This window comes from Sphaerodactylus townsendi, linkage group LG01 (genome assembly GCF_021028975.2).
Source record: "Sphaerodactylus townsendi isolate TG3544 linkage group LG01, MPM_Stown_v2.3, whole genome shotgun sequence".
Lineage (NCBI taxonomy): Eukaryota > Metazoa > Chordata > Lepidosauria > Squamata > Sphaerodactylidae > Sphaerodactylus > Sphaerodactylus townsendi.
This window is the reverse complement of record NC_059425.1, coordinates 103,080,244-103,105,277: the sequence shown is the minus strand read 5'-3', so window position 1 is coordinate 103,105,277 and position 25,034 is coordinate 103,080,244. Positions and strand designations below refer to the sequence as shown.

General features: G+C 41.6%; 1 pseudogene; it reads right to left on the bottom strand.

The window, feature by feature from the left end:
- Positions 1-3,131: 3,131 nt before the first annotated feature.
- On the bottom strand, positions 3,132-4,168 carry LOC125438940 (annotated as a pseudogene).
- Between the last annotated feature and the right edge of the window lie 20,866 nt (positions 4,169-25,034).

The following is a 25,034-nucleotide window of genomic DNA, read 5'->3' as shown; positions in this document are numbered from 1 at the left end:
CAAAGCATCTCATGTTATTTATATGTTATATTTATTGCTGTAAGAGAGGTATTAATTGTATGAAATCTTGTGGGTTTCTTGTGTGTGGCTGATTCTCCCCCATTCCGCCACTCACTTTCACTAGTTTAGTTTTAAATGACTCTGAACCCAAAACTCCTTCCGTGTTAATAAGAGACATGGCTTTCATTGCAGTGGAAAAAACACACAGAGGGAGAAACCATGTATTTTAGATGGGGCACCCATCCTCTCAAACGCACAAAGATTTTAGACAGAGGGGAGGGTGTGCAGGGCGCCTGTTCTCTCAAATTCACAAGGATTTTAGACAGTGGTGGGGTGTGTGCAGGGTGCCGATCCTCTCAAATGCACAAGGATTTTAGACAGGGGGGGGGTATATGCAGGGCGCTGATTCTGTCAAGCACCCAGTGGCAGTTGATTGGTGGGGTGGGCCAGAGCGGCGAGGTGGGAAAAATGGCCCCAGTGCTACTGCCATGGTGTTTTCACAGCAGCGGAAGCACACAGAGGCAAGCAGAGGCACACAGGGGCATTTCAAAAGAACCTCCAATTTGGCGGTTTTTGAAAGTCATGGGGAAAAGGGAAAATGGAGGTGCAATGCAGGGGCAGACCCAGTCAGCTTCAAGGACCATGAAGAATTCCAGGCTGCACTGGGGTATTCCCCATGCTAACAATGGTACAATTTCGCCATACAAAAACGGCCTTAGCCAGTAATTTCTGTTGAGGCAAAACCTATGTGATAGTGGTTCAGTGCTGAAACTTCCTATTAATATGCATGCAGCAGGTCACTAATGCAATTTAATCTCCATTAGACTATTAAACCAATAAGAATGTCATTTAAATACCTTTATAAATTCTCATATTTAATTTCCTGGAGTCAGAGCTTAAGTTAACAGCTTAAATGTCTAATTCTGCTGCCTAGGTCGCTATGGTTTCACCACAACCAATATGAAAGAACAAATACAAGGAATTAAGAAGTTTTCTTAAACTCACTGGGGAGAATGCAAATATGTTGAGAAATTATGTCAAGACCACTGCCCTGTTCAAGCAAATTTTCCTTACCTCCCAACGCTGTCCCATCTATTTCTCTGGAGGAGGCATGCACAAAGGGATGTAAGCATGAACTTATGACTTCCATTGATGTGAATTTGAGCAGCCTGAAAATACTGTGTATGTTGTAATACACATAGCAGGCTGTGGTCAGGAATGTCCTGGAGATGAAGGTCTCCAGGAGGTGAAATAGGGTCACCAACCTCCAGGTGGTGGCTGGAGATTTCCACTATTACAATTTATATTCAGATGGCAGAGATCATTTCACCTGGGGAAATTGGCTGGTTTGGAAAGTGGACTGTGTAGTAATGTGATACCAGGCAGATGGATTTATGCAGGGATCAGCTACAGTGCCCTGGCTGCCAAATACAACCTTGATATCATATGAAGCCCACCCTGAAGAAACAGAGCTAGGGTAAAAAGGACATCAGCCTGAAAGTGATAGTGTGGTATCAATTGGACATACATGACTCATGACATAATTCTTTCCCATCCTGAATTAGTAATGCAGAGTTTCAGACAATGCCCCTCCTAAGGGCATAGCCACTTACATCTGGATAACAGCAGCCTAGCCTTGAGAAAGCACACCTAGCTCCGGTCCTACAATGAATGCAAAAGTCTTCACCTTGAATGCAAAAGTCTTCACCGGGGGAGGGAGGGCAGGATGAATGCACGTTTGGCGCTGGTGAAGTGTGGAGTTCTGGAGGAAACCTGGATATTTGGAGTGACGAGCACACATCTAATTGTGAGTGGGGAATTGACCACAATCAACAAGATAGAGACAGGGAACCAAATAGCTGGAAAAAAAATAATATCCAACATTCATAAGGGTAATATAAACAGGGAAAAAGCCTCCAAAGGATTAATTCAAAGTATTAATTAGAAAATTGGCCACCATTTCCAATATCTTAGGATCCCGGTTGTTCGAGAGATAGTTCAATTTAGAATTAAGAGAACAAGGGCCTGCCAGAGTAGGGGCCATAAGAAAAAAGTTGGGTCTAAATCCCATTAATGTTGGGCAAACAAGCAGGGTGTGCTCAAGCGACTCTTAGAGAGTTAGGCAGTAAGTGCAAGAGCATTTATATTGTGTGGGTTTCAGAAACTTCCCGAGAGATAACGTGAGAAGAAATGTGTTGGTTTTAGCCCTGGTGACCACTCATCTCAGCTTGAGGTCAGAAAGAATATTTAAATAGTCGGCTATTTGACATTTCCCGAGTACAATATCAAAATGGAGGGAGGATCACAAACTTCTTGCTTTAATAATTAATGATAGATATTCCTGATTAAATAATCCTCCTTTATCTGGTGGAGGATCTCATTAGTGGAGAGCATGTGAAACTGGCCCAAGTAAAACCCAGGGAGAATATCTTGGTTTCGATGTGGGTCCACAGGCGGAAATCTGAAGTTCAGTTCTAATCTCATCAGCACTGCCCAAAACTCATCAGGTCTTGGGTTCTCGCAGGTTTAACCCCATCAAATAATTTCCAGAACTTTGTATTGTCCCAAGAAATTGCCCCTCTTATCATTGCCAAAGGGTCCATTTTCCCTATAATTAGAGCCCCCAGAGCCTTTGCTGCTGGACTAACTTCAAAATCCCACAGTCAGTGTTGCAAGCATTTTATTGGTGTACAGGGGTTTTCACATCAAACTGCTCAGCTTCCCAACTTTTCCCTGGAGTGATTTACCATATTACATACAAAATTTTATAGGCATATCAAGTGCTTTTCAAATGTTTAGAACAAGCACCATCATTAATAAAATTTTGATGGTGAATAGAAATTTACTGCCAGAGTTAGCAATTGGCAATATAAAAAAAGGTAATGCAGGAGAAAGGACAAAGTCTGAAGACTTAATAGCCAGTTTACACGTTATACCGGAGTCCCCAATCTAGTGCCTGTAGGCATCACGGCGCCTGTGACATTTTCCCTGGAGCCAAACAAATATATTTTAGAAAGAGGGCAGGGTCAGATGGAGCTTTGCCCTGCAGGATTTCTAATTGGCTATTGGCTACAGCTGCCATCACAGCAGAAGGATCTTCAATTACATGATTGAAAGTTGTGGATAAGGCTTTCTTCAAATAGGGTTTTTGCCTGGAATGTTAAAGATTTGCTATTAGTTATGTACAAGCTTACTCCCTGACATTTTGTTTGGCTCCACCTCCTGAAACAGTCATTCACCCTGTGTGTGAATTCCTGCAGGTTCAAAAAGGTTGGGGACCCCTGCATTACACCAATACAATATGTTAATTGTATACATATTAATATGTAATGTTTCAAGTTTAATGTGCACACCACAGAAACATACATTGAACAGCCATATCACATGGCTCCCTGGCATAGAATTCTGTGGTTCACATCAACTTAAACCAGAAGTCTATGTATTTTGATCCCAACTGCAATGCAAATCTTGAATGCTTATCTGTTAAACCTTCAATATGCAACTGCATTTCAAGATTTAGACAGACATTTCTCAATAGCTCTTTATCACAAGAGGAAATTTCTGAAAGACAATCTGGTCAGTTTTATGGAACTTGCTGAAGAAGCTTTTCAATATCATCCTGGATCTTGATAGTTTCAAACCACCTGCTGTACCATTTGAAAGGCACACCATCAGGACCTACAAGGAACTTCTCAAAACTCCATGCAATGTCATTGCGGGACACAGGAGACCAGATGATGCACTGCGGGTTGGTCATGAGTGATACTGAATCATCATGTGGGAAAGGCAATGCTTCCTTCAAGAATTTGAAAAGTGGGTGCGCATTTGCTCCATTCACCTCACACTTCTCAAATACAGGGAAGTTAGGCTCAAACCCATTGCCCGGGCGGACATACTTCAGTGAATTCAGGATCTCTTCATTGGTGGAATTCTCCTGGTGGCCAAACTGGTTGCATGGGAAAGCAAGCACCGTAAACCCGCGGGGCCCAAAGCACTCCTGGAGCTCCCGGAACTGAGTAAAGTCCCAGGCTGTGGTGCCTCAAAGCAAGGCCACATTGGAAACCAAGATCACTCAACCCAGAAACGAGCCCAGCTCTACGGTCTCCGCGGTGCCCAATGGCCGCAGCAGCAGCCCCGCTAACCCAGACAGCGAAGAAGACACGGCCATCCCCTCGGATATGATGCAAATCTAATCCCACAGTCATTCTTTGTGAGCAACACTGATCATTTCTCTCTTGGACCTCTTTACTTTTGGAACAGTAATTATCTCATTCCCGGTACACTAACCTATTTCTGCTATCACTCATCCCTTTATTTCTTAGGCCTCTTAAATTTGTATGTTTTGTTTTTGTTTACTGTTGTTTGTTTTTGTTCTCTTTTAATAAAACTGTAATTTCTTTTGCCACTAACTTGGATTTGAGTAATTTTCTTGGGGAACCAATTTCTGTACACATATCAGATCTCCTACCTGCCACTCACATAACTGGTCTGCCTCTAGCTAATTCCCCCACTAACCCTAAGGCAGACCCGGCCAATTCAGGTAACAAATGGATCTAGAAGAATCCACTGACTAGATCTGTAAATCTGTATTTCCATTAGAGGAGGAAAATATTGACCAGACTAATAAAAGGAAACATTTTTTCACGCAACGTGTGATTGGTATTTGGAATATGCTGCCACAGGAGGAGGTGTTGGCCACTAACCTGGATAGCTTTAAAAAGGGCTTGGACAGATTTATGGAGGAGAAGTCGATCTATGGCTACCAATCATGATCCTCCTTGATCTGAGGTTGCAAATGCCTTAGCAGACCAGATGCTCAGGAGCAGCAGCAGCAGAAGGCCACTCCTTTCACATCCTGCATGTGAGCTCCGAAAGGCACCTGGTGAGCCACTGCTAGTAGCTGAGTGCTGGACTAGATGGACTCTGGTCTGATCCAGCAGGCTTGTTCTTATGTTCTTATAGGACTGGATTAGTGGTAAATTAAAAGCATTTTGCATGTCTTAAATCATTTTGTCAACACATCTGAAAAATGATACTTTTTGAAAGGAAAGAACTCTCTGAAACATATTTGGATTGGGCTGATTATACATACCCTTCTCTGTCTCATACCCTTCTTTGTCTCATAAGCCTTCTGACTAGTGTGTTGAGTAGTGGCATTTAGTAGGGCAGGGAACATGTGCCAGGATTTGTCTCCTGCATTCAATATGCCTACTGTTGGAAACACCATTGGAAAGCAAGAAATTGCATTAAGGCAACAGGTAAGGGTCAGTGTTTCCCTTTGGTAAAGCTGGAATTAGGTTTCTAGAATGTTCTCTAACTGTAGCTGATACAAAGAAGGAGGATGAAAAAATAACCAGAATTAGTTAACTCCACCTAATGTTAATTCTAGCTCTGCTTGTTTACTTCCCTGCTCATTGCTGCACTAGTCCTATTGGATACCATCCACCACAATTTGGGTAGACCAACAACAACCCCCCTCCCTTTCTCCTCTTGTTCTTTCCTCTTTAGGCTGGTCAGTAGGGACAAAATGTGGGGCTTGAAGATCAGAGAGGGGTTAAGCTGTACTTGCAAATGCAATTACTTCCTCCCTATGTACCAGTGAAGCCATTTTTATGATCAAGTTGTGCCTTGCTAACGTATTAGATATCATCTGCAGCAGTAGCTATTCTCAAATCCAGTCTTGTAAAAGATAACTTTCCTGTGTTTGTTATATCCTTTTAAACAATCATCCTAGCTCCAATAAGTTTATAAAGATGCAATGTGCAGAAGTAAAAAGATTTATGCTTTGAATCTATATTTTGTAAAAAGCACACACACACCCTCAAATCTATTTAAAATGCTATTTATGCTATTCAAATAATGTCAGTCTGCGGGACTGTTTACTGGTTTGAAGGGGTTTTTTTGCCAGTGTATACTACTTACTGTAGCAGCGGGAGGGAATTAGTCACAATATTCACCCACTGAACTTTTGAAGCCAGGCCGACTGCAGAAGGAAGGTCATAAAAGAGAAGGAGACCTTTACAAAAACCAAAGAAGGCACTTTCCTAACAACCATAGGAAAGTGAAAATAAAATAAAGTAAGCTCCCTCAAAGTGCAGTAAAAAAATCCCCACTGAATATTAACATTTTGGTGCAATGGAAGTTGGAGATGAAAAGAATCTGTGAAGCAAAGCAATTTTATTTAACCATTTGCACATCCTAAATGTCTCTCTGAATTAAAGAGTGGCCAATAGGATTTTCATTACTATGTTACATATCAGCTATCAAGGCTCTGTGCTAGCCATGAAGAGCAGGGATTGCTCCATTTTACATTTCTGGCACTATTAAGTTGTCCTATTATGGCTACACATTAAACTCAGAAATAGATAGAAATAGATAGATATGAATGTATAACTTACCTGTTGTAGATTTCTATAACAAAGAAGGGAATAAGTTTTTCAGTTTATTTTTGTATCATTAAAAAAAAACCCTGAATAGAATAGTGAATTGTCCCATACTATTTTCTTGGAATTTTTAAATTTAAAATATTTTATTGTGGTTTAAAGGATGCTTACAGAAGCAATTTAAAATCAAAATGTAATATAAAATAATCAAATGTAGATTATTAACATTAATTTAAACAACACCATCAGAGACATACACATTTGAAGTAAATACAAGAAGCCAGGTACTGATAATTTATATTTTTTTACTTGAAATATATGGTTATTATAATGACAGATTCAAATTGTTCATAATGTTTCCTTATTTTTTAAGTAACTTTGCGCACCATGGATTGATAGAGCTAGGTGTAAATTATTTAAATAAAGGCTTCTGAAATGGCCAACAAGTGAGCAGTGATGAGGGCCAGATAATTACACTGCAATTACATTCCATAGTCATGCCATCCCTACAGATACAGCCTTGTATTTTGTCCCAAGATTCTGTACCTTGTTACCACATGGTTTCTTTTCACATGTATTCTTAAACATAGGTGGACCATTTCACTATTTGGGTTCAGGACACTCACCCAGAACCACAACCGATTTTGGGGAATTAAGCTCGGTGTCAGAAGAAAACTTCCTCCACACTCAGACTTATTTGGAAAACCATCACATTTGCCAATTGTAGGGAGAGGGGGTACAGAATATGATTTAAGGATATTGGGCAAACAAGTTCAAACTGACTCTAATAGGCTGCCAGTAACCAGCACCTTTATGAGCTGCTTTATCTCAGCCTTAAGAACTCCAGAAAGATGAAGAGAGTATTTTTTTCCTGTTGTGAATCCCCCTTTTCAAGGCACCAGAGAACTGAGGCAAGTGAACAAAAGTAAAATTTATTGAACAAACTAAATGGAATCAAAATATATTTCAGTGCATGGAAATCAGGCAGGTATTAACTATATACAATCATCAGTTTTGGCATAGGCACAACTCTTACTTCATGCTTTGTGGGCTTCACAGTTGCTTAGATGTTACTAAGGTTGAGCAATACCTTAAATATTCAGTAAAATTCAGGCTTATTCAGGCATAAAAGTATCTGTCCTGCCTCAGACTGGCCCTGAAGCATACCAAAGAGCCCCCAATACAGAGCTCCTATCACAACAGAGAGCCCACCTCCAACACAGACAGCAACGCAAGGTAGATAATGGCGGGGGAGATTCTCAGTTTTTCCTTTTCTTAGATTTTAAAGCTGTGGGTGGGGTGAAATCTCCAGATTTTTTCTTTTTTTTTTACTTTTACAAACCGCGCATGGTGGCTGGGGGAAAGGATTCATGGTTTTTGTTTTTTACTTTTAGGAGTCGCGCGTGGCGGCTGGGTGGGGGTTTGTGGTTTTGTTTTTTACTTTTACAAGCTGCATGCAGCAGCTGGGGGGAGGGATTCATGCTTTTTTGTTTTTTCTTTCACAAGCCATGAGCAACAGCTGGGGGGGATTTGCAGTTTTGTTTTGTTTTTACTTTTATAAGCTGCGTGCGCCAGCGGGAGGGGGGGTTCATGGTTTGTTTCTTTTTACTCTTCTCACACGGTGTACTGAATCTCAAATAAGAATGATCTGATCCGAATACCTATTTGGATTGGCTTGTATTCAGGCAGGACTTATTCAGGTCGCAATATGGCCCTAATAGGCCTGGATTCGGACCCAAATAGGACCCTAATAGGCCTGGATTTGGACCCAAATTGGTGATTCGGTTTATCTGAATCACCAAGTCTAGATCTTATGAGAAGTTCTTTACTTTAAGATGGTACAGTTAGCTATTACTGGCTAGTGGATTCACAATGACTTTGGGTTCTAACAGGCTGATACCCTTTCACAAAGTACACATACAGCCTTGACACTGTTCGCTATCCACTTCACATAAACTTCCCTCCTGAAGTAGCTATAGTAGAACACTGATACACCACACTGGGAATCCACTGTGTGAATAATTCTCATTCTAACTGGCTTAGAAATTCTTCTGCACCCAGAAGATATATTCCATTCCCTTTTATTTATAGTCACATGTGGAAAATATCACTACTGTTCTACCTTCAGTCTTGACCTCTAAATAAAACACTCAGTTTTCTTGTCGCAGTATTTTTAGCTTTCAGCACGGACACTCAGTTTATTTCAAGCCAGATCCACTCCCTGACTGAAATCCCCTCAGAATAGATGTTTAATACATGCAGTAAAGGGCATGACCCACCACCCGGGTAAGCACGGAGCTTTTGGGGTAGAACAAACCCCTTCCAGGAGTTGGGAGGTACTGTGAGGAGAGACTGAAATCCCCTCAGAATAAATGTTTAATGCATGTAGTTAAGGGACCTGATGTTAACTTGCAGGAATCCAAATCAAAAAAGCTTCCCACAAAACTTTTCCTTTCAGAGAGATACTTCCTCCCTCTCTGAATCAGCTAGTTACTCCACCAATCAGAGCACAGGTCAGCTTACCCAATCAAGGTGCTTTCCTGTTCCTAGGAAGTTCCCCCCCCCCAACTGTTGTGATAGTACCTTATGCCCCTGACTGACTTGTACTTTTAATCCACTATTTTACTGTGCCGTTCATTATATGGGCTTACAGTTTAACTATGATCCCAGATTTTCCTCATTTCTACTGGCAGGAAACAGCTTCAGAAAGGTCACCACTTGTGCATCTTCAGTGAGAGCTGATTTGGAAGCAGGAGCCTTTATTGTAGGGTCCTGCTTGGCTGGAAACCTGGCAAAAATTTGTAGACTTTCCCAGGACTTTGTGATTGGCCCTCCCCCCACCATGGCAGTCTTTAGTGGTGATGACCCCTACCCCTACCCTTTCTCCAAATTACAAAAGTGAACTCAGATTCAAGGTTGGGGACCCTGGTTCAGAATGTGAGCAGATTTCTATTATTTTATGTCTATCTTTCTTTCACATGAAATTACATCAATTTATCACATCAATACCATTCATCAAAATACTATGGTTTTGCTTTCTTCTAGCAGACAGATAGTGGCCCAAATAAGTGGATCTTCTAGGAAAACAATGTTTATGTTTAAAAAACATTTTTATGTGCAGAATATTTAAAGACTAATAGCTAAATCTCAGGGGGGGGGGATGGAGCAAAATGGCATCCGGGAATGGCACAGGGCTGCATTGATGCATTTGCCCCTTCTACTGGCATAAGGAGCATCACTGCTAGTGGAGAGGGCAAAGCTGCTAGTGCCCAGATGCCCCACAGCTCTGCAGCAGGAAAATCTGGAAGTGGGCACCTCTTTGGAGCTAGGTTTGTGTCTGAGTGGATGCCGGCACAGAGGGGCAGGAAAGGGCTATCTCCCAACCTAAGAACACAGCCCTCCCCAGCCTCAGACGTGTGCCAAAAAATATGGCACATGCCCATTTTTCTCTATGGGAGGTTTTGGGTGGATGGGTTTTTTTCTCCCCTTTTTTACCTTGCCACAACAACAGGAAGCCCATTGGAGGTGGAGTGGCAGCTCAGTAACAGCACCTGCACTGGCCTCCACTCACTATCTGAATTGGGCTGCCTACTACTAATTTCTTTAATTTACCTGGCATTGAGAGTTGGACTGTTGACACTTTGCAAAGACAAACCTAGGGAAGATGGCACTAGAAGCACTATCCAGCTGTAGCCATTTTGCAATGATGGATCTGTAACTGTCCTGGTCAACCAGCAATATACTATACACATCGTGGCATCTGGCCACAGAAGGTTTTTGGGAGGGGGAGGTCCCTTCCTATAAAAGTAATCAGCTATAAACTTGTGTTTGGGTGGCCATAACTTCCTGCAGCTGCACTAATAATAAACAGCAGATGATGATGGTTAAATACATGCAAGTTAATGTAGCAAGTTATGCCCCATAAAATCTAGTTACTGTTATGAATCAAAATTATGAGTAGCTTTTAAATTTCAGAGCATCTGCTTAGCAAAGGATTCCAAACCAGAATCTTTTGGTAAGGCACTGATTATGTGCTGTTAATCAGACAGTCATTTAGCCACCAATGGGCAGATACTTATATATTCATTCATTGAGATTTAAATAGCTGGGTTCTCAGTTCTGAATGCAATCACTGTGGAGCTGGGGAGCAGGACATTGTTTTTTGAAAGATGCCAATTACACAGTCCTCCCAATATTTATAGAATTGCCTTTATCTCTAAATAACAGAGAGAGAAGATTTTTTGGAATGGGGACATCTTAGGTCTAATTTAAATTACCATGCCCCCAAGTCATGACCACGGCCTTCGTGCAGGGAAGCCAGCTTTTGAAAGCTGACTTTCCTGCACAGAGGCAGGGGCTCTGAGAGCCACGCCCCAGGTGCGAGGGAGGCAGGGCCATGCCCCCGGCCTCCATGCAGAAAGGATGGCCTTTGAAAGCTTTTGAAAGCCAGCCTGCATGGAGGGGGGTGGAGCTCAGTGATGGTGGGTGGCCCAGGTGGGCACCATAACTACCCGCTGTCGAGCCCCACCAGCACCCATCCACATGACCATAAGGCATGCACCCAGGACATGGGTGTCCTCATGTCCCTAGGGCGGTATGCCCAGTGATGGGATTCAAATAATTTAACAACCCGTTCCTGTGGTGGGATTCAAATAATTTAACAACTGGTTGTTTAGAAGCACCATTTTAACAACTGTTTCTGCCGAAGTGGTGCGAACCTGCTGAATCCCACCACTGGGTACACCCCTGGGAAAAGGGGCCTCCCTGGACTGGCCAGGCAATGGCAGGCGTCTTCTCCCTCACCATGGAGGGCGCAATGGAAGGGTGGCAAATAAAGTGTCTCCTGGCCTTTCGCTTGGGAGTGGCTACAACCCAGGTTTTAAAAAAAGAATTGCTAGTTTAGTGATTTTCAAAAAACCCGGTGTAAAGATTTTAAAGTTGGATAGAAATGATTGTAGCTTTGTGTGTCTTTAAACTGAGTGCTGAAGAGAGGAGAGTTAGAGGGGGATAAAAGAGGCGTGTAGTGGGTGAAGCTGTGTGAGAGGAATCTTGGCTGTGTTTTTACAAGGAGAGGCAGAGAAAATGAAGTTAGTTTTGAGATGTATTAATCTGTGAGGAATACAGAAATGGTCAGAGTTAAGAGTGTCAGAACTCTCTCTGAGGAAAAATTGGAGTAAGTCAGAAAAGGACAGAAGCTGTATGGGTTTGATGAAGAGTGACATAGTTTCCTTGTAAGAGTGAAAAGGTTAAATTCTAGTCTAAGAGAACAGTATAAGGGATAGGGAGAGAAGATGTGAAAAGGGTCAGAATGACTTTATGCAGATTAGAAGTTATTTAAAGTACTTCAGTACCTCAGTTATTTAAAGTACCTCAGATTTTATTTTAATTTTTGTAAATAATTTTGTTGGAACTTTGAAGTTACTTACCAGTTGTAAATAAAATCTTATTTTGGTTCAATGAAATATTGGAACTTCCATCTGATTTTCCTTAGTACCACAAATGCCATCCATTTACATTTTGTGCACACTACCAAGAAAAGAATTTTTAAAGGGGAAACTAAAAGAGGGTTGTGTGTGTAACAGACTTCCTCTGTGATGCACCTCTGAAGATGCCAGCCACAGATGCAGGCGAAACGTTAGGAACAAATCCACCAGACCACGGCCACACAGCCCGGAAAACCCACCAGAACCAGTATAAGAGAATTTTTTCTTTGTAATTTTATTCCTGGTGGCAGCATACAAAATAAAGATAGAGAAATAAATGGAGAAAAGAAAAAGAGAAAAAGATACAGAAAGGGAAAGGGGGGGTGCTACACCCAGGTTGGAGAAAAAAACCCCAGGGCAAACTGATTTTGGGGGCGGAACCTGTGATAAGTCCCCCCCAATAGGTTTTAAATCCTACACCTGTGTTTGTTTGTCCATGGAGAATCAACCTATGTCTGTGATGAAATTACCTGGCAGATTAAAATGTTTCCCCACTGGTTTTTAATTTCAGATTAATGTCCATTTATTCATTGATATATGGACAGACTTGTTCGACTGGTGTAGAGAATGAAAGGGTATTATGGACATTTGATGGCATATATAATGTTAGAAAATGAACAAGTGAATGAAGCTGGAATGGTATAGCTGGTGTTGTTAGATCTGGTGATTGTGTTGTCAGTGTGGATTTGGGTATAGAATTGCATTTTGGTTTGTTGCAGGCTCTGGTCTCAGGGTGTGTGTCCCTCTTTGGAAGGGCACTGCTGTGGGTGAGAAGTTGTTTACGTTTATGAGGCTATAGTGGGCAAGGAATGGTTTGTCTCCCTATGCTGTGACAGGGCAGTATGATTGTCCAGCATAGGCTGTAGATTGTTAATGACACATTGAGCTGATATGAGCTGAGAGCTGTATGTGACCACTGGTGGTGCTCTGTTGTTTTTTTCATTTGGGACTATCTTGTGGCAGGTTATCTCTTGGTATCATTCCAGCTTTGTTAATTTGTTTTCTTACTACACCAAGAGGGTATTGTAATTCTAAAAATGTGTGCTGTAGATCCTGTAGGTGAGAATCTCTGAGGGATTGAAACAGGTACATATGTAATGTAGAGGTCGGCTGTAGGCAGTGAATCTGTTTAGGATAGTGACTGGAGGCATGTAGATATGTAAGGCAATCAGTAGGCTTCTGTATAAAGTGTTTTTTAATGCTTCCAGTATGTATTTGTATAGTGTGGTCTAGAAAATGTGTTTCTTGTTTAAACTGGTTCATGGGCAGGTTGATGGTAGGGTAGAAGCTGCTGAAAGCCTTGTGAAATTTCTCCAATGTGTCTTTCCCTTGTGTCCAAATAATGAAAATGTCATCAATAAATCCCAGGTACTAGAGAAGTGTTACATGATGGAAGTTGAGGAAATGTGTCACCCTGTACAGTTTTCTGCCCATCCCCATACTCTTGATGTGCTCAGCAGGCTGTGTGTTGGACATTTTGGGCTTCATTTCACTTGGATTCTAGTATAGAGGCATGTTAGAAAAGCACTGAAGTATGTGAATTTTACATTTGGTATAACATTGCAGCAAGGCTGGGAACAGGAGGACAAGATAATGCAGCTCACAGTTTTGCCGGCTCATCATTTTCATTAAGATGATTTACTAGACATTACAGCAGAACTTACTTGGTATAGGATCTGTCCAAAAATACATGTGTAGAGGCAAACACTATGCAAGCATTGTAATGCTCCTCTTCAAATTAAATTTCTACCAGTGCTTACAGGACAGAAGATTAATTAAGGATAGATTGAGAAGCGGTGAAAGTTCAGGTGAGCTTTACAAAAATCATTCCAGTTAATGGTAGTTGCAACTTATGTATGTTACTATTAATTATTTTTCCGTCAATCTAGTTTCTTCAGATATCAATGTGTCCCTTAAATGTGATTTTGTAAGGACAGACTTTGTTTCATCTTGTTTACCACTACATCAAGGACACACAGAGGAACCAGTGCCTTATGAAGGACCATTTTTGCTTTATTCTTCACCTGCATCCTCCTACTCCTTACATTCACTGTTTTTGGTGATGTTTGAATCATGTTTCAGTCTTTCCTTAATGCTAGGAGCTCTTTTGTTAGGCTGGTGATACTGTTGAGCTGTAGGTGGGAGATGCCAAACACAAATAAAGAACAATTAAAACACAGATTGAAGAGCATGACTTGGGCTTTTTAGATTTCATTTGTTACCCAGTTATTCAGGGAATTCTGGATAGGTGTCTCTTCTCTTTCATTATTGCTTTAGTACAGAAATAATTCTTCATCTAGGATGACTGGATACAAAAGACTGATAGATCTCTGATAATTGTATAGAAAATGTTATTTTGCCATGGGCAGGAGATACCTGAAGAAAAGATGCCAAGGTTTATAAGAAACTAAAAAAACCTTCTCTATGTATGAGTTTTCAAACCACCTAAGAAAATAGAACAGTTATAGTGGTGAAAGCATTATCTTGGTTTGACTCATTGCTGACTATCTGAGGAAGTCAGAAAGAAAATAAAATGAAAATCAGGCAGCCTTAGTATGGGAATGGAAAACAGAATTAGCTTAAAGTGGCAATGTGCATACAGAGAACTAAATGCCTTAAAATGTTTGTGTTTTTTAAAGGATGGATTTCCAGTCCCCTTCCCCTGATGCATAGTTTAGTTCTTAAACCTAATCAGTCATCAGTTCATTCAAATGCTTTATAAAACATGCTACGTTTTGGTCCATAAAATGCTTGGATTTAAAAAATACCCTGAATTTCAAAGACAATTTTAAAACAACGATGATAATTTCATACTAAAAACAGCATGCTGTAGCAAATATTATTTCTTAATTTATAATCTGAACTGGTGAGGCACGTGTTTTCTTTTTCAGTAGCTAATTTTCCATTTTATCTGCAGCTGCAGGTGCAGTTACATTTTTTTTTAAAAAATTGCTAAGTAATCTGGAGAAAAGAAACCCACAAATCAACTCATAGCTAAAGTCAGACACTGAGTTGTTAGAGTTGATTACATTTGTGTTCAGAAATGTATCAACTTTCATGGACCTTTCCCCATGCTAGTATTGTGAATAATAAAGTCAGAGGCCACAACATTCAAGGTATACATCCAACTGATTTTTGTTACCTTTCTATCTACTTTGTGCAAAAGTTTTTGCATAAAGAGACTGATATTTTTTCTTAATAGAAGTTACATTGGATAGAATTGGACACAAGGTGAGGAAGAAGCAGAGAAAAGTTTAGATTTATTACCTCCCCCTCCTTCTCTCCTGTAAGGAGATTCAAAGGGACTTACCAACGCTTTTCTCTTCCTCTCCCCACAACAGATGCCCTGTGAGGTAGGTGGAGACTGAGAGAGTTCTGAACAAACTGTCACTAGTCCAAGGACACCTAGCAGGAATTGTAGGACTCGGGGTACACATCTGGTTCATCACATAAGAGTCCACTATTCATGTGGAGTGGAGAGTCAAACCTGGTGCTCCAGATTAGAGACCACCTGCTCTTAACCACTATGCCACGCTGAGGGCTGAGGGACAATAGTATCTGCATTACAAACTAAACCTGGCATCTTACCACAACATCTCTAGATTTTGTACTGATTCACATTTTTTGTACTGATACACATTTATATCCAATAAGTATAATCTTAGGCAGTTTCTGCACGGGCTGAACGGCTTCAGCCCAGTAAAACACTGTTTTGGTGGGGACTCTTCACATAGGCGCTGCTGCCAAATCGATGCAGCAGTGCTCTATGCCCGCCAAAACGGTGTTTTCAAAACTCGCTTGGGGAGCGAGTTTTCCTGCAAACGCCGGCTTCCATCCACTGCCATGCGAATGGCAGCGGGTGGAATCTGGCATTTTCCCCTCCCCTCCCCTCCCCTCCCTGGCCCCAAATGCCTCCTTACCTTCTGCTGGCAGCTGTCGCTCTGTCATCACTCTGAGGAGGGAAGGGGACATGCCCCCTGGCCTCCGGTGCTTCAGCCATCACTCTGGCCATGGGGGCATGTCCCCTTCCCTCCTCAGAGCGACGACAGAGCGACGGCTGCCTGCAGAAGGTAAGGAGGCGTTTGTGCAAACGGCCCCAGAGCCTGCATCGGCATGTGCAGCATCGGCCTTGGCTGTGCAGAAACAGCTTGGGAGTTTTGTTCCATGGCACAGAGTGGTAAACTGCAGTTCTGTAGCCACAGTTCTGCTCATGACCTGAGATTGATCCTGATGAAAGTTGGTTTCAGGATTTTTCAGTTTAAGGTTGACTCTTGTCTTTCATCCTCACAAGGCCAGGAAAATGAATACCCAGATTGATGGAGTATAGATGACTGGGGAAGGCAATGGCAAACCTCCTGTAAGCATAGGCTTTTTCTGCAAAGATTGTTTGAAATGTTTTGCAAACATTTTAAAAAGAACTGTTTTGGCTTTTTTAATTTGCATTGTGCAGGAAAATAAAGCATTTCCGTGGTTTTTTGTTTTCTGTCTTTAAAGCTATGGAGACTCAAAATCTGCACATATTGCTAATTCCCATATTGTGTCTCCATAGTGTCAAAGATAGCTCGGGGGCGGGGGGAGAGGAAAAGTGGAAGGCCTTCTTTGCTGCCATGGCCCAGCACCCTATGGTACTGCATTGTCCCCTTCAGGCCCTTCTTTTTGGGCAGACCGCAGGAGGACTAGCTGGGCTGTGCACACCAGGCCCTGCTTCTTTCTCCTGGGGGAAGGGGGAAATGGCCAAAATGCACCCCCACATGGCTTTCAAAAGTAGTGCTTGGGTCATATGCTCCCTCTGCTCCCTAGATATGTAGTGTTTGCCTTATAAACACTGATGTGAACTCACTCCATGGGTCAATAATGACCTAGTGGGTGTGTAACCTCAGCTTATGGGTTCTGTGGGGCAGAACTTGGAAGGAGTTTGCAACAACTACATTTTAACAAAATTGGTTACTTTTCCTTAACATATAACATGTATCAAACCTTAACATTTAACATAACAATTCAAGGTCCTGTTTAAGTTTCATTTCAAGTCCCCCTAATTACAGTCTGATAATGCCAAGTCCATATCTTCCTGCAAGTGGGTGGCTCATGAAGACTCCAGATGCTTGGTGTACTGGATTTGGAATGATGAAGGTCCTCAAAAGAACTCTCACCAATTACACACACAAAGCCCTTAAACACGGTGTCAAGAGCTTATAATAATCCATCAAGGTCCCAGCCTGGTAGCCTTGCTTCCTCCAACTTCATGAGTTCTGCAGTCTTCTGCTGCTTTCAGTCTTCACCCCTTTCTGAGTCATCCCATTCTGAACATAGGGGTTACAGGTGCACAGGAGAATACCTTTAACTTTAAATATGATCTTGTTAGGTATTTGTTTCGCATACATTATATGACAATCCTCATTCAGAAGAACTTGCTCTATAATGGTAATCTATTTTCAAATTACATGCTATGTTTTGCCTTGTATTAATTTTATGGGAATATGTTAATTATGCATAGCTTTCTGAAAGTAGAAGCTTTTCAGCTGCAAAACATGCAGTTCTTTGAGACCATTAATGTATTTGGATTTCCATTGGAGAAAAGGTAAATTGACCTTATATTGATCAGCAGAAATAGAGTTGGCGCTTAAAGTTTGATTACTGGAATTAAATTTCATTTGGGTAGCTAATGCTTACTTTTGAGCAGTGGTGTTTAGGATCAGCTTTTACATAAGGCTGCCATTCACCACTTTGATGTTTTCTTTCAGAGATGTTTGGAGTCACCAAAGAAGAGCTTTTTAATATTAGGACTGTATTTCTCTATGTGGATCTACATAGGGAACCACTGAGATGTAGTTGGAATATTGGATTAGGAAATCTCATTCAAATTCCTGCTCTATGTAAAAATATAATAAAGATTTAGCAGGGTAGTTGAGAGGGGTTTTTGGGACTGGTGGGATCTCTTGATATATATATTTTTTCTTTAGCACCCATTCTGGGGTTGCAGTCATAGAAAAAGCCAAACCTACAGTACCTGTCCTGGGGGATCTTTTGATGAGGTGCAGCCACTGGCACTACTGCCCTGAGGGGACATTTTGCCAGTACTGATGGCTTTTTTTCACTTTCACTGCAAGAGTTTATGTTCCGTGCTGTATTAGCTTGCCCGGTGACTGAGCCAGACAGTTCATGACCCGTGACTCATAGGGGGATGAGGAGTGGGGGTGCGGTGCGACCAGAAGGCCGTAGGTCCGTTGGCGTCCCAACGTTCTACCACGGTGCTGCTGGGTCAGCAGTGCATTACTACCTGCGCCCGGTGACTGAGCCAGACAGTTCATGACCCGTGACTCATAGGGGGATGAGGAGTGGGGGTGCGGTGCGACCAGAAGGCCGTAGGTCCGTTGGCGTCCCAACGTTCTACCACGGTGCTGCTGGGTCAGCAGTGCATTACTACATTGCATCTTTGTTAAATGCACAGATGCCATTTCATGTCTTCCTTCTATGGGGCAGTTTTGCTTTTCCATGTTAATGGAGTGTTTTCACATTGTGGACAAAACATGTTTTCCCTCATGGCCTTGCACTGTGGAAGCTCAACAGGGAACTTTATTCAAAATAGTGGTAATGGCTCCTCCAAGTACACCAGTAGGTGCTATTAAACGTAATGGTTTGTTTGTTAGGAACCAGCACCAGATGGAAACACCCAGCATAGTGAGTTTATCACACCCATGACGGTGTATCTTTTAAACAGAAACCTTTCAAATGATCCTTGTTAACTCAGAGAAGCCATCACTTAAAATTAATTCACCAAAGACTGATGAAAAATCCAACAGCGTTTTTCTCTTGTTATAAGAAAATTTGTATGACATTTTCTAACAGCTTTTCTGTGTGAGATGTTCTTCTGGGTCTCTCTTACAAAATAATTGTGAAGATTAATTATCTCATCTTCTGGTGAGGGGGAGGGTCAAGCAGCAGAATCACCACTACCCCTTCTTCTGAGCATTTTTTTAAAAAAGCAAATATAAGGGACAAGAGAACTGACCAAAAACTGAAGGTGCAAAACTGCCGAGTGCTTAAATGTTTGTATTAACTACTATGGCTGAGCAATCAGGAGTGGGCTATGCAACCGCATGCTCCCTACTTTCTGGATCACAAATTATCCCTTCTTGGTAATTAACTGTGGTTAGTTGTAGAACATCATCTGTTTTATACCAAGAGACTACTGGTGCATTATGTTCAGTGTTGTCTATATCGACTGCAATGGCCCTCCAGGGTCTCATGCAGAGGTCTTTTCTAATACCTGCTAGTCAAAAGCTTTTTTAACTGGAAATGCTGGGGATTGAACCTGAGACCTTTTGCATGCTAAGTATATGTGCTCCACTCTGAATCATCGCCCGCCCCAATGCTGACTGTTGGTATTAACCACAAATACAGGTAGCAGCATTTCTGTTTAACCCTAGGGCAGCAATCAGCTTCAAATGGTACTTTCAAGTCCTGAGTCAGGGAAGAAGTAAAATAATCCAAAAGGCATGAGCACCTATGGATGTCCCTCATATAAACAGCTTAACTTCCCAAAAATCCTGCCAGAAAATGATTAATGATTAAATTAAGTGGTTGTTCACCTTCTTTTTACTTTTTCAAGGAAAGAATCTGAAGTCGGTGAGTAGGGAATTGTCAGTCTAAGATAATTTCATACACTAGTCACTGAATTCTTGCACTGTGCTAACATTTTTCCCTAGTAATGACCATTAAGTTTAACAGAGATAAGTTAATTTTTTAAAAAGTATAGCAAGGTTAGGAATTGAACTTCTAAGAGCTGGGAGAGGGAAGGAAATTTAAGCCTTACAAGATTCTAACTGGAACTCATTCTGTTGATGGCTTAGCATCATTTTCAGTATTTATTCCTTTATGGGCAGCTGTGCATTGGGGAATGGAAACTCTCTGGGGCAATATTTTATCTTGTCTACAAACTTACAATAATAGCCTTGTGGTCCAGAGTGTGAAACTGTAGTAAAACTGTAGCAAAACTGTGATACTACAGTCAAAGCTCTGGTCACAACCTGAGTTCGATCCTGACATAAGTTGGTTTCAGGTAGCTGGCTCAGATTGGCTCAGCCCTCCATCCTTCTGTGGTCAGTAAAATGAGTGCCCAGTTTGCTGTGGCAGGGAGGGGGGGAGAGTAATAAAATGTAGATGACTGGGGAAAGCAATGGCAACCCACCCTGAAAACATTGTCTACCTCACAGTCATGATGTGATGTCACACCATGGGTCAGTAATGACCTGATGCTTCCACACCTTTACCTTTGCAAATTCATCAACTGGCCTGAGGCATGCCATTATCACTCAATCCCAACATTTGCACTATAAGGATAATAGTAACGGCTAATGAACACCAGGGAAGAGGGGTTCTGGGCAGGTAATGGGGAGTGAGCTCAGTCAGAGAAATAGGTGTGAACAGAGTTTCCCCACTGCTGATGCCATATCACATTGTTGCTGTGTCAACCATCTCCCTACTTACCTCAGCAGTCACTGGGTGCATGTAGAGGGGTACAATGGAACCACTCATGTATCCTGTGACATGCAACAGGGTGTTAAAGACACTTTGTATCTGAGCTCAACAACCTTAAAGTATAAAGTCCATGCAGTATATCTACGTAATAGAAATTATACTGAAAAACTCTGCTTTGGATTCAGTGCTCATATTTTAGCGGTGCTATTCTTGAAGGTCCTCTGTTATGTGAATGTACAGCAGACTGCATCAGGAAGGGAAGACTTTTTGTTTCATAAGCAGAATTGCACTCAGAATATTTTGGATCCAATAATTCTTTCTTTATGTGGTAAATAATGTCAACTAGGCCAACCATTACAGTTTTGTGTGCACAAAAATTATTAATTGGCTTAGAGATTAACAACTACTTTTGCAGTTCATTCTAGAATTTTGTTTTTCCCCCTGGCTAACAACCTCTGGTTACTGACATGCACATGCTATGGATGTTCCTCCAAGCAATAGCTGGGGGCAATATTGTCATCATTTTCCTGAGGTTCTCCCCCTCCGCAGGTGAGCTGGATACAATTTACCCACCACGCAAAGCTTATGTCATGAGTTTTTAAACAGCACTTCTGGGAGATTTTTTAAAAATAATACTGCATCCTGTTTTCACTGCAGTATGTGGCTCTCTGTTATGCTTCTCACCAGAGAATTGACAAGTTTCCGCTTTTAGAGTGAATAGGATACAAAGTTTAAAATCCATTTGCTAAAATGAATGTACTGTTCTTTCATTTTTTTAATCCACTGAGGTAAAAACATTTTTAAAGGTTTGTTTTTAAAGACTTTTAAAATTATGCTCCCCAGTTAATTCCAAGATGCATCTCCAGGGATTGCCTGCTGAAAACAAACTGTATTAGGTGGTAAATATTTTTGAATGATGAAACTAATTGCGGTTTTAAAATGTTATGATTTAGTTAACTGGAATGTTTGATGTATTTTTAATTAAAAAACATTAATTCTTATAGGATTTGAACTTGTTGCTCTTGAAATATGAGAGAATAAATGAAAAAGGCCATGAGTCCAAAAACTACGTAAGTTCAATCCCACTGAAATCAATTAGGATTGCAGTCCTATGCTTTTATAAGGAGCCTGCCAATAGTTTAGCTTCAAATATATTTTCAGTACTACAAAAACAAATTCAATGAAAAGTGAATAAATAAATTGACTTTGGAGGTCAGACAAAATTTGACCTTGGTTCATGGAAAGCCCACATGAGAATTATAAATCAACTTCAGTTTTAAAGGGGATCTTTGACTCTTGGAAGCTTATTCTCTAATACTCTTGTTGATCTGTAAGGTGCTACTGGACTCAAATCTAACCAATCAATTTTAATGGCCTTTCTTAAATGCAAAATATTAATAACTTCTTTTTTTAAACCAGTAGAGCTGTTTAATATAACTAAATAGCTAGCAGTAACTAAAATGGTGAAAAATAACAGACAGCTTTTTTTCTTAATTATGAAGACTGTAAGACTTTAGATAAGTTCTTCCAAACCAGGGTGTTGTCCTCAGGGCCGGCTCAGTGGTTTTTGGCATCCTAGGCAAATGACTTTGCCTCCAACCTTGTACAAAAGACCCTACTTCCACTCTAACTGTCCTTACTGAGCCAGTGGATGTGACTAACTGCAGAGGTTCCATCACCAGTTCTGGACCTGGACATGGAGAAGGCTTCATCAGTGCCAAGATGCATCAGTGTGGCATGATGGTACTTAGGGCTGCCACTTGCCACAGAGCCACATCTCCCAGCTCCTCCTGGAAGGTGCCATCTGCCTGCAGGTTGCCTTGGCACAGAGCCACTCATTGCAGCAGGACAAACTTAGAACTTCTCTAGTTCTGGACAGATGTTGATTGCCAAGGTATACCTAGTAGATGGTGTGTCTCTGGTTATCCTTGATAATGTGCTCTCACACATACAATGATAGTTTACAAAATTACAGCCAGTCAAACACAAAGCACAGTTCAACACTTATGGAGGATGGGAACTATCCACCAAATACTGTATTCATGTTCTTAGTTCATTCCACAGTACAGAAATTGCATCAGAACATCCCAGGACTTCGTGCTGAGAAACTGCAAATCATCCCAGTGGAGATCACAGCCATATGAAGAGACCTATGTATTTCAACTTCTGCACAGCTTCATACAGGAAAAAAATATGTTGAGGGGGATCCTAAGAATTTTCCAGTGTTCTCTGTTCTGCAGTCCCCTTATGTACCCTGCCCTTCAAAAAAACTGCTCTGGAGAGTTGGGCATCTTGAGGAATAGTACACAGGGTTGGGCATCTTCAGGAATAGTAAAGGATGCAATTCTGAGGTGACCACATCTTAAATGGAAATCTGCTGAACTCTTTGACCAGCTCTTTCATGAGTGGAAGTGCTTTTGGATCCAACCCAATGTATACAACCATATACTATCAGTCATCACAGTTGCCACCATTTTATACCTAGGAAGTTATGAATAATTCTGTCTCCAAACTTAAACTAAAAGGGGCTGTAGTGACAAAACAGAGCAGTGATTTGATTTCCATTACAACCCTGAATTACTATGTATTTTAGAAAGTATAGCAGGGTTGAATGATATTTACTTTCCAAAAAACCTGCGTGTAATGTATTTCTTCCCTGTGTACAAATTACCCCAAATATGAGCAGCTCATAAGCATTTCTTTTTAAAGACAAGCTTGTTCTCCTGGATTTCAGGGATTTTTCTAAAGTCTGGTCCATGTGTAGCCATTGTTGAGTTTGGTTTTTATCTGCTAAAATGTGAGAAGTTTGGCTGTATCCAGACATTGTTGGATTTTGAACTATTAACATTCTATAACAATAATTTTCAACATCCCATGAGACTTTACCAACTGTGTCTTTTAATTAGTGCCACTGTACATACCTTTCAGTATGCATGTGCAAACAAACACATTTGAAATGTCCAGGACTGTCAGCAAGTGGATGCACTGCACTGTGGAGCACTGCTTTTAAACAGATTATACTATAGCTATTATGAATGTGAACATTGCAAAGTACTTAAAGATGGTTAAGGAGTCACTTAAAGCAGAGATGGCCAACTTCAGTTTGGGCACAGAATCCTCTTGGAGTAATGTGTTCTAGGGTTGGTCAATACTAAAAAAATTCGGTAAAATTCGGATTTGGGTATTTTGGGGCATAAAATGATTTGTATGCCCGAATCTGAATCATAGCCAATTCGGATATGCCCGAAAATTCGGGTAAATCCGAAAAATTCGGGTCCGTTTTATTATTTTTTTGAATTTTTGGTGTTTTTACACGTTTTGGCCTGCAGGGGGTGCAATTTTAAAGCTAGCAGCACTAAACTTTCAGGATATCATCTGGAGACTGTCCTGATGATTCTCCCCAAGTTTGGTGCAGTTTGGTTCAGGGGGGGCAAAGTTATTGACCCTCAAAAGGGGTGCCCCATCCCCCCATTGTTTCCAATGGAAGCTAACAGGAAATGGGGGCTACACTTTTAAGGTCCATAACTTTGAACCCCCTGAACCAAACTTCACCAAACTTGTGGAGTATCATAGGGACAGTACTTGTATGATACCCTGAAATTCTGGTGACAGTAGCTCTAAAACTGCACCCCTCATAGTCACCCAAACAATTTCCCCAGATTCTGTGCTCTGTAGTGGCTGGCTGGCTCCATTGCAGCCAATGGGAAATTTCTGTGGGAGGGCTGTGGAGTGCACATTTCTCATGGTAAACCCACAAAACTTTCAGGGTGTCTTCAGGAGAGTCTCTTCATGACACCATCCAGGTTTGGTGACCGTTGCTTCAAGGGGTTCAATGTTATGGGTAGGGTCCATCTCCCACTGCCCCCATAAGCAAAGTTCCTCAAACCTGGATGGTGTCATCCAAAGACTCTCCTGAAGATACCCTGAACATTTAGTGACTGTACCTTGATAAATGTGCACCCCACAGCCCTCCAACAGAAATTTCCCATTGACAGCAAATCAGAAGTCACTACAGAAAAAAGAATCTTGGGCAAATTTCTGGGGGTGCCTGCAGGGGGCACATTTTTAGACATATCAGCACCAAAATATCAGGGTATCATCAGGAGACTGTCCTGATGACACCCCCCCCAAGCTTGGTGCAGTTTGGTTTAGGGGGGCCAAAGTTATGGACCCTCAAAATGGTAGCCACCATCTCCTTAGCTCTCATTGGAAACAATGGGGGATAGAGGCCCCCCTTTGAGGGTCCATAATTTTGGCCCCCCTGAACCAAACTGCACCAAACTGGGGGGGTATCATCAGGACAGTCTCCTGATGATACCCTGAAATTTTGGTGTCACTAGCTTTTAAAAAGTGTTTGTGTGTTTCACCGCTCCTGCACATGAAGCCTGCTGGAGTGAGTGAGCGGTGAAACATGCAAACCAGCATTTTTAAAGCTAGTGGCACCAAATTATCAGGGTATCATCAGGTGACTGTCCTGATGATACCCCCAAAGTTTGGTGCAGTTTGGTTCAGGGGAGCCAAAGTTATGGACTCTCAAAGGTGTAGCCCCCATCCCCTATCAGCTACCACTGGAAACAATGGGGGATAGTTGCACCCCTTTGAGGGTCCATACCTGAACCAAACTGCACCAAACTTGGTGGGCAACATCGGGACAGTCACCTGATGATACCCTGATAATTTGGTGCCGATA